Below are 13,966 nucleotides of genomic sequence, written 5' to 3' on the forward strand. Positions count from 1 at the left end.
AAACCAGAGGAGCCATTGGTTGAGGTAAAAGTTGAAAATTCTAGTTTAACAATGGATGAGAAAAACTTTCCACCATTGTTGAGCAAGAATTCAAAATCACCCAAGGACAGTCAGGCTTGGGTAAAATTGTTTAAATAGAAAAACCTGACTTGCTGGAGATCCCCAGATGGTATCGTGGATCATGAATCGGCACATTTCTTGAGAAATTTCACTTTGGTGATTTTTCGTCTCATAAGTGGTAATCAGGGACATTAAGTTGTACTTGATTTTCTACAGATGGTTTATGTTAAAACTGGAAATGATAAATCTTTAAAATGTTTGAAGAAAACAAGATGAAGAGATAACCCCGAACTTACAAATGGTTTGTACACAAACTAATTTTTTCCAAAAAAACCATTTTGATTGAAACAAACTTAAGTGTTTTGAAATCACAATGGGAAAATAGTTTGTTGTGAGGGGGAGTTCTGATTGTTTTTGCACGAGAATGGTGAATTGAGGTAATTCACATTATGTTGTCAAGTTTCTTGTATAGTTTGTTTTAAATTTTTTTTTCCTCAGAAAATCAAAATTGAAATATATTTTGATTTTAGGGGGAGTAGTAAAATTTTGAAAAATTTAAAAAATTGAAAAATGAAAATGAGTTTTGTTGCAAAAAGAGGAGATGATAGTACATCGGTGGACTATCACAGCATGCTAGAGATTTGTAAAGTCAAAATTGTTTTTAAACAAGTCTTACTAATGATGTGTCAGTAGGCTTCACACAGTTAGTAAATTGTATTCGAGATATAAACATAAAATCAAACTTACTTATTTTGTGGGGAACACTACTTGGATATATAGGTAACCCCTGAAATCTCGTTTGAAAGGTTTCTTATTCTGAAATACTAGGTTCTTGTACTCAAATGATGTCTGGGGTATTATTCCGGGACTTCTGCTGAACGGTAGTTCTGACCTAGTCCCTGGCTAATACTTTCTTCATATGCTTGAAACATAGCATAAAGCCCTCAGCTGATTAGACAATAAAATTGATGATCAGTTGTTGTAGCTGAAAAGATCCTCTAAAGGGGACCCACTGCTAAGTCGAAGCTGATATCTCTCTGCTGAACGGAAGTTCTGACCTGAGATCCCTCAGTTCTCGCATTTTTCCCCTAATTTATATACAGATAACATTTGTAGTATACTTACCTGTAAATCAGAATATTGGGATCTGGATACGGGAGTATATTCAAGAGGTGGGACACTCAAATAAGTTTAAGTGCTAATACATTAAATACGTATCTTGAATCAATTGAAAATTTGTGTAGAGGTTTAAGTGGACAACGATACTGACAATCAGAAGTTAATTTGTTTTTAACATTTGCTGATTAATCAAGATCAACGGTGTTGGTGATATGTCTCAAAAACCGATATGATCCTCTTGCACAATCTCTCAAAAATAGTGTTCATTTCCGTATTTCTCTAAATTCAAAAATCCAAAAATATTGTATTTTTGTTTGATATTTGAAAACTACAAAAAGATTTTCGACAACAGAGTGTGAAAAACTAATATTTGACATTTCAAGTGCTAAACATGTTGAACTTGTGGTTTGGGAGAGAGTGTAAAATTGTGAAGATTTGAAATGCAAATTTGGTTCATTAACTTGATGAATAAGTTGAATGGTAACCTACAGTTTGATCTTCATAATTTTTCTTATATGATTTGCTGATTCATTAAGTTGAATTGCAAATTGTATTAGTTTGTAATAGTATGGTTGAGTTTTGCAGGTTTCTGATCCTGTTGCTACGAATAGCCAGGAGATACATCAGAACCAGAGGAGAGCTTAAACAGAGAAAGCCAGGAGTTGATTTCAATGGTGATAACGATTTCCAGACAGAGATCCCAGCATTATGTTAGGGGGAGTCTGATGAAAGTTAGAGCCAGAGAATGATCCAGGCATGTGATTCCAGGAAGGAATTCCTGAAGAAGCTATTATTCCAGGATGAGTTCCTGAAGAAGGCCGAACAAGATTGAAGAGTGTTGGTGCAGTTGTCTGTCGACTACATCTTCGTTCGTGTCTTAGAATGATAGAATGATAAAGAGAGAGAAGCCCGAAGACTGATCAAGACTGAAGAACTGAAGACAGCATGGTGTGACTCGATAGTCGACTCCATCAACATCTGAGGGGGAGTCTGTTGGTGCACTACATCTGCTGATTACGTCTTGTATCGAGTCATTATCTTAGAACGTTAGATCTAGGCACGTAATAAGAGAAAATGTGTAAATGTATAGATCTTAGGATAATGGATCGCTCATATGTCAAATTAGGGTTATGGGTCGCTCGAACGGTCATGTGTAATCCGCTCGAGTGTTACATGTTGGATCGCTCGTATGGACGTTGGTGGGCCGTTCATGTGTCATCAATGTGGGCCGCTTTTGTGTCAATGTTCTGGGCCGCTCCAATGTCATGGGCCGCTTCATGGGCCGCTTATTGGGTCTGTCCAATAAGCGGTTCCAGATCCTTATAAATACCCTAAAGGCGATCTCATTTGAAACAATTGCGTAGAAATCGTGCCGAAGCTCTGCCGGTGCGAGATTTGAGCTGTAAATGTTTGATATCAATAAAACAAGTAGTTAAAGTGAATTGCCTGCTATTTCTACCTTAGTTTCTTGTAATTCCGCACCTGAAACCAAGGAGAAAGCCTCTGAACGACTCGTTTGGGTCAGCATACGATCCTACACATAATTATCCCAAGTTAATAAAAATATTTATGCCATGTGCATTTAAATCAATTTTCAATCATTTTCAAAATGAGTCAGTTAATTTGTATTTACCAGTGTAAACTGACGTATTTTCCCAAAAGGTTAAGTGCAGGTACTATACGTACTAGGCTGGCTGTTTCCTAAAGAGCGTCCACAATAGTCTCGCAAGCTCGGACGACAATAAACTGTTGAACAATTTATCTTATTTTATTTGATCCGCCTGTGGATCCGTTTCAACTACTCGTGATATTTATTATTACATTTCATTTAAAGTTGAAATGAATCTATTTCTGCTTCCGCTGTGCATTATTATATTGTGTTGTTTGTCTATGACGATGCCAACTACGTCACTGTACCCCACACCGGGCCCACCGGTGACACGTGGAGATCGGGGTGTGACAGGTTGGTATCAGAGCCAACGCTGAGTGAATTAAACACTAGTCTTTTGTGTTTAATCTCAGTTACACAATTGCACATTCCTCGATTTTCGAGTCTAGACAAAGAACTTAGGAAATGTTCAAAATTTTGTTTATCTTTAATTTATTAGCTTTGTCTCATATATACTTTTGTTGCGCAACTTGTTTGATTTTTGACAGGTTCAAGATGCCGCCACGTGTACGAGGAAGGGGACGAGGAGCATTCGCCACCTCTCATGACCATGAGGCAGGTCCTTCGCATAGGCGAGCCCCATCAGCATCCCATAACACTGCTGCCCACGACCTTTGGAGATCGTTCGCTGAACCCGCCAGGCACTCACTGAGTACCTCACCTTCCCCACCCCACTCTTTTGGGCCTCACTCTGAAAATGGGCCCCACGACTCCCATGGATCCTTCATCCCTCTACCTCAGTCACCTTATGACTACCCAGCACCCGTTTATCAGGGCCTGTACAACCCTGATGCCTACTTGGAAGAACCAGTGGGTCATAACCCACTCGGACCTGAAGACCACTTCTCGGGTGGCAATGAGATGGAGGTCGATGAGGACACCGATCCTTCCATGCCACCGTCCGGCACACCGAACCACCCCATTGAGATATCCGATGGGTCACCGTTCAGGGGATCACCTTACAATGGTCCCGATAGTTTCGAGGAGAGATTCAAGCAGCACGACTGGGTTTTTACCCCTAGTTACCATAACTCTCCCATGCACCAGTCCTACCACAGCTCTCCTGTGCACTCACAGCATCACTCCCAGCAGCAGCTTCAGCAGCAGCCTCAGCAGCAGGATCCTTCTGAGGGATTCTGGCGCGACGTGGTCACTCCGCCGCCGCCACCACCGCCGGTTTTGCCTCCTCCGCCTCAGAGGCCAAGGAGGAACGCGCGTATGTCTACGCGAGGAGGGATACGCATTGGCACCCCTCGACATTCAGGTAGCAGCCGCTACTCGCCGCTTCACGAGGAGTCAGAGATGGGAGAATCTCAGCATCCCGTCTCAGAGGTGACTTCTGCGCCTATTGCGCCACCGCCACCACAGAACTTTGGAGAGCCAATCCCTGCGTATGCTAGCGCAGCACAGTTCAACCCTTTCGAGCCGGTTTTTCCCCCAGGATATGACTATACAGGGGATCCATATTGGATAGCTTCAGGCTACAACCCTCTCAATCAGGAGAGTGCTTTTGGAGGTCCCTGGGCTACGGGGCAATCTACTTTTGGATACCCACCGCAGGGATACCAGCAGCCACAGCCTTCTCAGCCACAGCAGTATCAGCCACCGCCGCCGGCACCAATGATGTCGCCACCGCAAGTCCAAGAAATCCTGCAAGGGATAAACGACGTGCGGCGTGAGTTGCGACAGGAAATGCGAGAAGATCGCCGACACAACCGCGGAATGTTTAAGAAGATGGTTGACTTGATCAAGGGTAAGGGTAAGAAGGATTATTAAATCCTTTGTTTGTTAGCTCATTTACTCATGTCCCTGCAAGGACATTTATTCCTGTATTCTACCCCTGCGTGGGTATATTTCTCTTGTTCTACCCCTGCGTGGGTATGTTGTTTCTGTTATCCCCTGCATGGGTTTGTTTTGTCTGTTTGTTTGTTTGGTTTTGTTGTTATTTGGTTTAGCCCCTGCATGGGCATGCTATTTGAGGAAAGTCCCATTTAGGGCAAAGTTGTACTAGTTTACTTTATTTAAAATGGTTAATTTAAGCTTTCATTTTATCTATGTGCATGAATATAATATTCAAATAAATGAAAAATATCAATTATTATTTTGATTTACCATTTTAATAAGAATCTTAAAAAGGTAAAACCTAGCTTGATTGTCTTATTAAAAGGCCTGGCCAATATGGTAAAACCTGGTTTAAAAAGATTCAAATCTCTGTTAACATTTGTAAACATGTTAACATTCTTAGCCAAGCGTGATCCGTAAAATCACACAAGCCACCCTTTTTAATAAATTATCTACAGATTATATCTGTATACAAGTCGGGTAATGACTTGATACCTACGGGTTATGACTATGTCATATAAAACAAAAAAAAAGGCAGTTGTGGTTTATAACTCCCTGCCAAGCAAGGGATCATTTGTTTAATTATACAAATTTTAATCCTATAAAAATCTAAATTTAGAATTTAGAAATTTGTCCAAGTGACTAGGCCTATTGTGCCAAGATATATATTTCATTCCATGATAAAAATGCTGTTAAAAGTGCTGAATGAAATTAAATAAATTAACTATTATGGTTATTGTTACCATGGTTAATAAATCGTCAAGAACGATAACACTGTTAGGTTTCTAAATAGACCTTGTCCTTACTTTATGTAGCTTAAAGCTACATGGCAAAATCGGAAGAAACAAACAGTCGTTCAGGGGAACACCCAGATGACACAAAGATTCACATAACTGGTGCGGAATTGCAAGCACTAGTTGAAAATGCTGTTGCCAAGGCCATGGATAGGCAATTCAGGGAATCGAGCGGGACTCGGAGTAGGACCCGAACTGTATCGCATGTCAAGCCCAAGACTCATTCAGAGGCTCATAGCAAGCCGCCCTCTAAGAATGATGTATCAAAGAAAGATGAGCCGAAGAAGAATGATGAGGATAATCACTCCTCCAACCACAGCAGTGTACCGAAACAGGAGATCAAGCAGAAGCATGAAACGCACAGCAAGTCCTGTACGTATAAGTATTTCGTTTCATGCAAACCCAGAGATTTTACTGGGGAAAAAGGAGCAGTTGACTGCATGACGTGGTTAGATGAGATGGATACGGTTGTTGATATCAGCGGGTGTGCTGAACGGGACGTAGTAAAGTACGTGTCCCAGTCATTTAAAGGAGATGCTCTAGCATGGTGGAAATCTCTCCTACAAGCTGCCGGTAAGGCCACACTGTACAGTATGACATGGGATCAGTTTGTAGCCCTGATCAAAGAAAATTTCTGCCCACAACACGAAGTCGAGAGGATCGAATCAGATTTCGTATCCCTGGTAATGAAGAACCTCGACTGTCAGGCATATCTCACCACCTTCAATACCTTATCTCGATTAGTGCCATATTTGGTAACCCCTGAGCCAAGAAGGATCGCCCGTTTTATTGGGGGTTTGGCACCAGAGATCAAGGCGAGCGTTAAGGCATCGAGGCCTACGACATTCAGATCAGTAGCTGATCTATCTCTCTCACTCACTCAGGATGTAGTCCGGTTGAGAGCCCTTAAGAGCTCGGAGGAAAACAAGAGGAAGCGTGAGGATGACACCTCACGGAGAGCGGAGAAAAGACACCGAGGGAACAACGACCACAGGAAAGGGTCGGGATTCAAGAAGGGAGATCATCAGTCGGGTGAGAAACCCAGGTGCAAGGTTTGTAGGAAGCATCATTTTGGGAGATGCAGGCAGGAGTCTAGATCTCAATCTCAGCAGAAATTATGTGGGATTTGTAAGTCCCCGGATCATAAGGCATTAGATTGTAAGAAACTTAAGGATGCAACTTGTTATGGTTGCAATGAGAAAGGGCACATCCGACCGAATTGCCCAAAGAACGCTAAGAAGGCTGATGATGGAAAGAAGACCAATGCGAGAGTCTTCAAAATGGACGCTAAGGAAGCAGTTCAGGACGACAACGTCATTACAGGTACTTTTCTTGTAAATGATGTTTTTGCTAGAGTTCTATTTGATTCAGGAGCAGATAGGTCATTTGTAGATGATAAGTTCTGTAAGTTGTTAAACCTACCTGTTAAAACCTTAGGTGTGAAGTATGAGGTGGAATTAGCCGATGGAACCATAGAAACCGCCTCGACTGTTCTAGATGGATGTGTTATATCCATTAGGAATCATTCTTTCCCGTTATCCTTGCTTCCCTTTAAGCTAGCTGGATTCGATATAGTGATAGGCATGGATTGGTTATCGCGTAACCAAGCCCAGATTGTGTGCAACCGAAAGCAAGTGGTAGTTAAGACTCCGTCTGGTGAGTCACTCACTATCCAAGGAGATACTCAGCATGGATTGCCTGAGCAAGTGTCCATGCTCAAGGCATCCAGATGCCTACAGAAGGGATGTGTCATTTATATGGCACAAGTTACTATTGATGAGCCGAAGCCGAAGATCGAAGATATCCCTGTTATCTCAGAATACCCTGAAGTATTCCCTGAAGAACTACCCGGTTTGCCACCGGATAGGCAAGTGGAGTTTCGAATAGACATCATTTCAGGTACAGCGCCAGTAGCAAGAGCACCATATAGGTTGGCACCAACGGAGATGAAGGAATTGAGGACGCAATTGGATGATCTGTTAGCTAAGGGTTTTATTAGACCTAGCTCGTCTCCTTGGGGAGCGCCAATCTTGTTCGTTAAAAAGAAGGATGGGTCGATGCGTCTGTGCATCGATTACCGCGAGCTTAACAAAGTCACTATTAAGAATAGGTATCCTTTACCCAGGATCGACGATCTGTTCGATCAGTTGCAAGGAGCAAGCTATTTCTCAAAGATCGACCTGAGGTCAGGTTATCATCAGTTGAAGGTCAAGGATGAAGATGTACACAAGACAGCGTTTAGGACTCGTTATGGACATTACGAGTTCCTAGTGATGCCTTTTGGGCTCACTAACGCACCAGCCGCGTTCATGGACCTCATGAATCGTGTCTGCAAGCCTTATCTAGATAAATTTGTCATCGTCTTTATTGACGACATCCTTATATACTCGAAGAGCCAAGCTGACCATGAGAAACACCTTCGTTGTATTCTCAAACTTCTGCATCAGGAGAAACTTTATGCCAAATTTTCGAAGTGTGAATTTTGGCTTCGAGAAGTCCAGTTCCTTGGACATGTGGTAAGCGAGCGTGGTATCCAAGTAGATCCCGCTAAAGTAGAAGCAGTCATGAATTGGCAGGAGCCGAAGACTCCTACTGAGATTCGCAGTTTCCTAGGATTGGCAGGATACTATAGGCGATTCATCGAGAACTTTTCAAGGATTGCTGCGCCCCTAACTTCGTTGACTCGAAAGAAGATTAAGTTCGATTGGGGCCCTAAGCAGCAGGAATCCTTTGACATTCTGAAGAAGAAGTTGAGCAATGCACCAGTGTTGACATTGCCTGATGGTATAGAAGATTTTGTGGTGTACTGTGATGCGTCACATACTGGTATGGGCTGTGTACTCATGCAGAGAGGTAAAGTCATTGCCTACGCTTCTCGACAGTTAAAGGTGCACGAAAAGAACTACACCACCCACGATTTGGAATTGGGTGTCGTTGTATTTGCATTGAAGCTATGGAGACATTACTTGTATGGAACCAAGTGTATAATATATTCAGATCACAAGAGTCTTCAACACTTGTTCAATCAGAAGGAATTGAACATGCGACAAAGGCGATGGATGGAAACTCTAAATGATTACGACTGTGAGATAAGATACCATCCAGGCAAGGCAAATGTAGTTGCCGACGCCTTAAGCAGAAAGGAAAGGGTGAAACCGATCAGAATCAATGCCAAGCGCATTGAAATAAGGAATAATTTGAACGAAAGGGTGTTAGCTGCACAGAAGGAAGCTGTGTTGGAAGCTAACTATCCTGAAGAGAAATTAGGAGTAACTGAGGAGCAGTTATCCTACGACAAAGATGGAATGCTACGACTGAACGGACGAATATGGGTTCCAGTTTATGGAGGACTTCGGGATGTTATCCTCCAGGAAGCCCACAGCTCTAAATATTCCGTTCATCCTGGAGCTGATAAGATGTACCAGGATCTAAAAGCAAACTACTGGTGGATTGGTTTGAAAAAGTCCGTAGCAGAGCATGTAGCTAAATGTTTGACTTGTGCGCAAGTCAAAGCTGAGCATCAGAAGCCGTCAGGTTTACTTCAACAACCTGAAATTCCCAAGTGGAAATGGGAAATGGTGACAATGGATTTCATCACCAAGTTACCAAAGACGAGAAAAGGAAATGATACCATATGGGTCATAGTAGATAGACTGACTAAGTCAGCTCATTTTCTACCCATCAAGGAGACGTATAGCTCCGATATGTTAGCTCAATTATACGTTGATAAGATTGTAGCGCTACATGGTATACCTATATCTATTATCTCCGATAGAGATACTAGATATACGTTGCATTTTTGGAAAAGTTTCCAACAATCATTGGACACTCGTTTGAATTTTAGTACGGCTTATCATCCTCAGACTGATGGTCAGAGTGAGCGTACTATTCAAACTTTGGAAGACATGCTTCGTGCATGTGCGATCGATTTTGGTGGTAGTTGGGATAAGAACCTACACTGATTGAATTCTCCTACAACAATAGCTACCATTCCAGCATAAAAGCTGCGCCTTTCGAGGCCTTATATGGTAGAAAGTGTAGATCGCCCATCTGTTGGGCAGAAGTTGGAGATGTCCAACTATCAGGACCAGATATCGTTTTTGAGACGACGGACAAGATCGTTCAGATTCGCGATCGTTTGAAAGCTGCCAGGGATAGGCAGAAGAGTTACGCGGATCCTAAGCGCAAAGATTTTCACTTCGATGTAGGTGATAAGGTGTTGCTTAAAGTATCGCCCTGGAAAGGGGTGATGCGATTTGGTAAGAAAGGCAAGCTAAGCCCGAGATACATAGGACCTTTCGAGATTGTCGAACGTGTCGGGTCAGTTGCTTACAAGTTAAACTTGCCTGAAGAACTTAGCGCTATTCATAATGTGTTCCACATCTGTAATTTGAAGAAGTGTTTCGCTGATGAATCACTGGTTATACCGCATACAGATATACACATAGATGAGAGTTTGAAGTTCGTGGAAAAACCATTGTCGATCGAGGATCGACAGGTGAAGAAGCTTCGAAGGAAGTACATACCGATTATCAAGGTCAAATGGGATGCCCGTAGAGATCCCGAATACACGTGGGAAGTGGAATCCACGATGAAGGAAAAATATCCTCATTTGTTTCAGTAAATCTCGAGGTCGAGATTTCTTTTAAGGGGGTGAGGATGTAACACCTCGAAAAATTTCGTCCAATAATGCATTGACACGTGTCATAGGCTTTGCATATGCGAAAACAAACTTTAGAGGGACTAAAGTTGACAAACAGTGAAAACTATGGAACGTAAGGGTCCAAAGTGTCAACAATTGATAAATAGACTCTATAATAACCCTACATAATGTTTATAACCTTAAACGGATGGATCATGGATCGTACGAAGTGGAAATTGCACAAAAGTGAGGAATTTCAAACTATAGGGGCTAAAAGTGTCAACATGTTGAATTTATACCTCTGAGTGAACTTTTGGCAGAGCCAAAGCTTTGTAATGCTAAAATATACTCACTAGAATATGTGGTAAAAATTTCGTGAAGTTTCGTTATCGTATGAGAAAGTTATGGCCAAAACCGTACTTGAGGGGTTAAAAGCGTCAACGTCAAATTTCATGACTTTTCGGGTGAGCGCAAAGTTATCCGAGGACATTACCATGTTGGTAAATGTCCCAAGGTTCTTAAAAACCAGATTTGAGGGTTTACGAGTCAAGATTCATAGCCAAAACCTCGCGTGCAAGGACAGGGACCAAAACTGCCAATAATTAACAAAGTTTGGCAGCTGCCAATAAACCCAGGTGCAGCAGATTGCGAGCAGGGGCTGTTTAGTCCATTTTTTTGAGTGGGAAACAGCTGGGATCACCTCCAATTCTCACCAATAGATGGCCATGCATGTCTAGGACACCTGGTGCACTCTTACAACTCCTGAATTCTCCATAAATCAGATCATTTCTTCATTTTTTGAGGCACTTGTGATAGTAACAAGAACACCCACAACTTGCAAGAACTCTCAAGGCTTTCCAGGAGCAATCTGATCGACAAGGCAGCCTCCAAGTGTTTTCTAGGCTTCATTAGGACCTTTGTAAGCATTCATATCATCCTCTAATCCGTTCTAGCTTTGATTATTAGCCAAAAGTCAAACCGTTGTTCATATAGTTTGACTTTTCGATTAAACGAAATTGGCTCTGTCATTTCTCAAATTGAAACCACTTATAAGTTGGTATTTATGTGGGAAACAAACCCTCAAAAGGGTATTCTCTGATTCCCACTCTAAGCATGCTATTTGTCGAGTCAAAGATGTTCTTAAAAAGTCAACAGGAAGTGTTTTTGCGAAATATAGCGTAAATGGTAATGTAGATGACATGCAATCAGTTTGATCATCAAAGATAACTTATAATGAATATAAGAATGTGTTTTATCATAATCAACTCGACAATCTTTAGTATAAACTCGGAACGGAACCGAAAGTCTTATAAAACGACTTTTTCGTTGACTCTCGATTCGGATCCATGCATGCATGTTTGAGATCTGTATTAGAGTATATTTTTGACCATTTTTATTTAAGTGTAACTCTCTGGAATTTTTACTACTTGAGTCTATGCTTAACCGATTCATATGCATGTTTCCGATTTATGCTTAAAGTTGACTATTTTGCCCTTTTTGATATAAAACGTGATTTTTGGAAAAGTGAAAGAGTAGAAATCTTTATTTCTAATTTATAAACTTGCACCGAAAATTTGAGATCAGTTGGTGGTCCAGATTTTGAGTTATGGCCGATATCGTAAAACTATATCTTTATGTTTAATAAACGGCGCATTTAGCGTATAACCTATTTGAGGCCACTTTTTGATACAAAACTTTTTACCCACTGATGTTATATAATATTTTGGGATTTTTGATGATTTTTATTTAATTTTTGGCTGATCGTATCATAGGTCGCTAAGTTGATTCGGTTAATGCCGGTTTTGACCGTTTAAGCCATAAAATGAGTTTTATAAATCCTTTTGACCCCAAACCTTTTTCTACTGATTTTATTTGTTAAATAAATTATTTTGAGCATTCTGGAAATATAAAAATCCCAGCTTTCTTTTAAAAACCCGGAAACGGCTTTAAATCGCACTTTTAAGCGTTTTTAACGCATAGTATGCGTTACACCCAAATTAAACATATAAGGTTCATACCTACTGATGTATTTAGTATATTTTTATAAAATAACAGTAAGTATAAGTTTTTGAACTCAGGTTTCCAGTTTTGACATTTTTAGCCCTTGCGAAATTACTAAAATACCCCTACGGTGCATAGTTTGATTTTAAATGATAAGTTTTGTTTACGGGTCATACTCTACTGGTATAATATATCAAAATAAGTATATTTACTGTATAAGTCAGACCTGTAACTCAGATTTCCAATTTAACTCTTTTATAATCTTTTAAATGACCAAAATGCCCTTATAAGGCATAAATTGAGTTTAAATTCATTCGGGGCAATATAGAACATAACTTGCTGATATTATATCATATTTAAAGCATATTATCTCAGGGGACTTGCATATGACTCTTTTGCCTACCCGTAACGCCCTTTTTGCGTTCGGTTCGGTTTATGTAACTAGTTTGCATAAATTGACCGAAACGGGTCAAATGTTATCATTTTTGTCTCAAAATCCAGAATGTATTTAGTATACCCATATTATAAAAGTATTCAAACTTGTCGGGTCTAAATCACATTCTATCCGGTCTTCGCTTAATCGTGCGCTTGAACCGTATCGTCCTTAAAACTAACCGGTCAAGCTTAGGCTTAAATAAAAGACCCGTTAGGAATCTAATAGGTTATTATAAACCTTTGTTCCAGAATAGGAGGCCCAGTAAAAGCTATCTACACTTACCAATTGTGATTCATACTTACTCAGGTAAATACATTTTAACTTATTTTCCCTATACGGGCTTGGGGTACGGTATATAGAATACCGCTTGATCGAGCGTTCAAATCTTGCGCCCTTGGGTATGCAATTGGAATAGTTTGTCCGGCTCGTTTAAACAGTCTTGTTTTCCTTTAAGCATTTGGGGGGTTATTGACCGTGTCCCGGATATCCTTGGCATTATCTTACGAGATGGCCACGACCAGAGCACGGGGTGTAGGCGTACACCCGTCGTGTATAACTCTTTAATGTGGTGTGTCAATTAATCTTTAACCCGGACAAGATCCGGGCTACCGAACGTACGGGTAGCATGTAATTCGTTCACAAGTTTATATTGCATAATTATCCCAAGTTAATAAAAATATTTTTGCCATGTGCATTTAAATCAATTTTCAATCATTTTCAAAATGAGTCAGTTAATTTGTGTTTACCAGTGTAAACTGACGTATTTTCCCAAAAGGTTAAGTGCAGGTACTATACGTACTAGGCTGGCTGTTTCCTAAAGAGCGTCCACAATAGTCTCGCAAGCTCGGACGACAATAAACTGTTGAACAATTTATCTTATTTTATTTGATCCGCCTGTGGATCCGTTTCAACTACTCGTGATATTTATTATTACATTTTATTTAAAGTTGAAATGAATCTATTTCTGCTTCCGCTGTGCATTATTATATTGTGTTGTTTGTCTATGACGATGCCAACTACGTCACTGTACCCCACACCGGGCCCACCGGTGACACGTGGAGATCGGGGTGTGACACATTAACATAATATATACCCCATCTCACCCGGTCTCGCCGGAGAGGTACCCCCATCTTACCCGGACAAGCTGGAGAGTCTACCACTCCATACCCAGTCTTGCCGGAGAGGTAATTATTATTGTATTTCCCTTAAATAGAATTTCCCTCAAATCATAATTTTAAAAGTGCATCATCTATTTTGACTTATATCAAGAAACAAGGAAATTAATATTCTCATGATGGATCATATTCCAGAACCGAGTAGTACCAATAAACAAGAAATAACAGTGGTCAAGTGTTATTGCTTATTTATCATACATGCACTGTTCTAGTCATCCTCCTCACGGG

Source organism: Helianthus annuus, chromosome 7, assembly GCF_002127325.2.
Source record: "Helianthus annuus cultivar XRQ/B chromosome 7, HanXRQr2.0-SUNRISE, whole genome shotgun sequence".
Taxonomy (NCBI): domain Eukaryota; kingdom Viridiplantae; phylum Streptophyta; class Magnoliopsida; order Asterales; family Asteraceae; genus Helianthus; species Helianthus annuus.